This window comes from Astyanax mexicanus, chromosome 16, assembly GCF_023375975.1.
Source record: "Astyanax mexicanus isolate ESR-SI-001 chromosome 16, AstMex3_surface, whole genome shotgun sequence".
Taxonomy (NCBI): domain Eukaryota; kingdom Metazoa; phylum Chordata; class Actinopteri; order Characiformes; family Acestrorhamphidae; genus Astyanax; species Astyanax mexicanus.
The window spans coordinates 35258712-35263556 of NC_064423.1; positions in this window are offsets into that span (position 1 = coordinate 35258712).

Below are 4845 nucleotides of genomic sequence, written 5' to 3' on the forward strand. Positions count from 1 at the left end.
GATATGGCGAAATACTGAATTTAAAAAAAAAATATTTCACGAATACACTGCTGCACCAAAATGAATATTACATTTTCTTATTGCATATGATATGATATGGCACACCCCTAACTGAGATATTAAAAAATACAAGAAATGTATCAGATTTGTAACAGAAGACAATGATCCAGAATGTCATGGCACTAATACTACATTCCAAATATCTCCATATATCCAGGATTAAAGTAAAATAAATGATACTGGACAGATATGATCTGTCCCTAGTAGATATATAATGGGGAATTAAAACAGTGTGAATTTTTCTTTTGCTAAAAACAGCAAAAAAAGTAGTACCCTGATGAGATAATTAGGGGTGGGTGATATGGCACCATATTTCAAGGTATAATATCGTTATTATCGTGTACGATATGATATGGCACACCCCTACCATGAGATATTGTGAAATTATTTTATGGTCACATGGCCCACTTCTGGTCACGATCATTACCACCCATGTGACATAACAAAGATGAGGTAGTGAGGTACAGTACAACACAAGCAAAAAAAGACAGTGGAGTGAGGTACAATGATTCAGAATGAGGAGTGAGGTAGAGGGAGTTAGTGAAGCAGAGGTATAGAGAAGTAGTGATGTATGGCAAGGTAGAGGAAGGTAGAGTGGAAGGTAGAGTGAGGCAAAGGTCCACAATAAATGCAGTCTCTTGTTTTGAATGCCAGAGTTGCTTATCTATTCATATGGATAATTAAAAAGTTACCAACCACTTTACCACTTTGAGTGGTAAAACCTTCTTTGAAATATATCTGGTACCTATGATACTGTAGACTTAGGAATATTAAATTAGTGCTTCAGAACTTGAGAGAAATGGAGTGTTCCATCCATCCATCCAGCACGTTATCTTGCCATGCGAACACTGGCTAGTGTTTAACCCCACTCACAAGATAAGACCTTACAACTTATACAGGTGTGAGCTTGCCTACACTGTTCTCTGAGGTCTATACTGTATGTCCTAATGTAAAAAAAAAAAAGTGCAGATAAGCATATTTATACAGCCTTTCTAGTCCCTGTAGAGATGTACTGCCAATAGAATAGGACCACCTGAGTCAGGTAAAGAATATGAATCTATCAGCACAATGTCTAATGCCTGGCGTGGGCAAGAGGGGAATAAACCCCCCAGTATTGAGCTGTGGAGCGGAGGAACTGTGTTCTCTGGAATAATTGTGCTCCATTCAATACTTCTGAATTGGATGGGCCAGCAAGCATTTCAAGACTGTGATGTATCAGTTTGGGGGTCTTGGGATTGGTTTGTTTTAAAGCTCTTTTTGGGCCTGTTCAAATCAAACCAAATGTATTCGTATAGCGCTTTTTACAAATGATGTTGTCACAAAGCAGCTTTACAGAAACATGATCACAGGACAGAGAATCAGGCAAAACATTAAACAGAAAATACAGAATACAGAACTCCCAGTGAGCGCGGGGGCAAGGAAAAACTCCTTGGGAGGATCTCATATATTAGATAGATCTCATATATTTAGGTGTATAGCAGCGCCACTAACGGAAGAAGTTCAAGGTTCTTCTGAAGGAGGTGAGTTTTGGATTCCCGGTTAGTCATTTCCATATACCAAACTCTTATTCAACATAGCAAAGATAAACAGCTCGATAAAGATAAAAAGCTTGATGCTCTAGGGTCCGTTAAAAGAAAAGATATGAGCTGCTGGTGGAGCTAAACAAACTTAAAAAAAAAAGTTACTAACTAAACCCGTTTTCTTATGACTGGATTCTTCTAAACAACATATTGGTAACTTTACTGACAAACAGTGATTTGGTGTTTAGGTGCTTTGTGTACACATATACAGCATTTTTAAGATAGAGTGAAGCTACTTTACTTTATTAATAAATTATAAAGGAACAAGAAGAAATTGTTCACCTTCTCGAGTGGTTATGGGATATGTGAGCCAATAAAAAGATAAGTGATGACTGATATATTAACAGGTCCAATAAAGCATGCCAAAAACCTTCTGCACACCATTATACCATCTCCACTAGCCTGGACGTGTTGTTTAATAAAATCACTAAGATTACATTTCCCTATTTTCCCTGTTTACTGTGGACAACAAAACAATTGCTCCTTTTATTATGACAATAGTTTTTACAAACTTTATATCACCCATTTATCATTTTTATCTCATATTTTATCTCTATTTTTGCTGTTTCATTTTAAATGTATTACTCATACTAAAGCTACAATAAGCTACATTTACTGACATACATCAACAGGCCAAAAGTCATGGGACAGCAGTATGGAATTGACCTTTACATGATGACCCAGACCTGTATAAGTTGTCAAAATTGAACATTCCTTAAGACAGAGTACATTTGTACTGGAAACATTACTCTCCAGACCTGAACCCCATTGAAAACCTCTAGAATGTAATCAAGAGGAAGATGGATGATCACAAGCCATAAATCAAACAAGGACTAGCATAAAGTCACCCAAAAGCAGTGTGTAAGACTGGTGAAGAGCATGCCATGAGATTAAAAATCTGCATTATTCCACCAAATATTGATTTCTGAACTGTAGTATTGTTGTTTCTAAATTAATACAAACTTTTATTCGTATTTTGAGGTCTGAAAGCACTACATCTTTTTTTTTATTTTTACTTTTATTAGCTGAAGCTCTTATCCAGAGCGACTTACAAGGTTATTTCTATTATAGAGTTGTAGTAATGTCGTGTTAGGAGTCTTGCCCAAGGACTCTTATTGGTGTAGCGCAGCAAAACAGGAATTGAATCATAGTCTCCCACATGATGTGGTAGCTCAGTGGTGTTATCCACATTCATTTTATTCATTTTCACTTTCTGTTTAAAAAAAAAAAAAAGCTCTACATTTTTTTTTGGAATTTGGGATAAATGTTGTCAGGATAATTCACAAAATATTCACTTTACATACATATACCTATTAAAAGTATTTTAAAAAAAAATCAGAAACAATGATAATTTGAAAGTGTTCTTTTCATTTTTATTCATAGTTGAACTATGGAAAACATACAATTAAGAGACCACTACCATAACATTTAGAGAGAAAATTAAGAGACCACTTCAGTCCCTGAATCAGTTTCTATGATTTTGCTATTTATACCTATATGTTTAAGTAAAATGAATATTGTTGTTTTATTCTATAAACTAAATAAAAATATTGTCATGAAGAGCATTTATTTGCAGAAAATGAGAAATGCATGAAATAACAAAATACGCAGAGCTTTTAGACCTTAAATAATTATATTATAAAGTTTCAAGTTCAGAAATCAATATTTGGTGGAATAATCCTGGTTTTTAAATCACAGATTTCATGCATCTTGGCATGTTCTCCTCCACCAGTCTTACACACTGCTTTTGGATAACTTTATGCCTTTACTCCTGGTGCAAAAAATCAAGCAGTTCAGCTTGGTTTGATGACTTGTGGTCATCCATCTTCTTCTTAATTACTTTCAGAGGGTTTTTCATTTGGTAAAACCAAAGAAATTGTTTAGTGATCTCTTATTTTTTTTTTCCTGAGCTGTATATTGTAAATGTATGCATTGTAAAGAAATTAACTGCCCTTCCCTGAAATGACCTTTTGAACACAGAATCATAAAGTCCTCTGAACCTGTTTGTCCAGCGTACGTGTTTAATGTATTTGCAGGAGCTCTTTGCTGGAAGGGATTAAAGTGTGAAGACCTGTATTGAATTTCCTTCTACACAGAATAATATCTACCTGTTCGTCCACAATCCTTCATCTGACAAGCTATAAATTCTGTATCTGCCATGAATGGACGGCACACCTACACACAGCTGCTTATGTGTGCATGTGTACGAGTGTGTAGACGGGCTTGTGAATGTGTTCATGTGTTTGTATGGTTATCTGTACATGAACACACCCCTTTTACAAGCTCTTAGAGCTGATTTATCAGATATGATGTGGTTCAGAAGCTGCAGTAGAGATTCTAGAGAAACCTGCAAGTGCAGTGCTGTAGATGCACTGTTTTCTGCAGTGTGTTTACTACAGTCCTCTAGAGTTTACATTAGGGCTGAAATTAATGACTATTCTAGTCATCGACTAATCTGTTGAATATATTTTTTATTAGTATTTTCTATAGTGTTTCTTATTGACGAGGCTCATCAAACACATCTTTTAAAGCACTTTTATAGCTAAAATTCCAGCTTCTGCAAGATATTTTAATAGTTGATATACCTATATAAAATCATGAAGGATATTATAGGAGACATTCACACATGCAGGATGTTGTTATTCTCAGGAAAATCTATTTAAATACCTTCAATTGAGATTAAAATATTAACAGACAATATCACTTTTAATTTGACCATGTTATGATAAAAAATAATTTTTAAATAAATTTCCTGAGAGGGAACTGTATAAGTACTCAGTGTTTTTTTTTTATTAATTGTTGTTTTTTTTTTTAATAAAATGTGTTGAAAATATACTGTGTTACTATAACTGTGTTATAAACGTCTGTGGCAGCCTTAGATATTGGGCTAGCTTAAGTTTCTGAAGGGTGTTTTTTTTTGCTGGACCTGGCAACCCTGACTGCAGCTCGCTGTATCTTGCTATTTGTTTTCTCTCCATCACACCAAAAACAGCAGAAGGCACTAAATGAGTGATTGAAATGCTTAAAATGTTTAATATATAATGAGTTGATATAAAGTGAGTATGGATGTTGTCTTGTCCCTTATCTGGTGTGTTTACATTTTTGGAGACACAGAGAACAGAGAGCAGAATCTGTGAGCCCATTACCCCTCCTACGGGGTGTAGTCTGCTCAATCATACATTAATGATGCGTCAACAATGACATT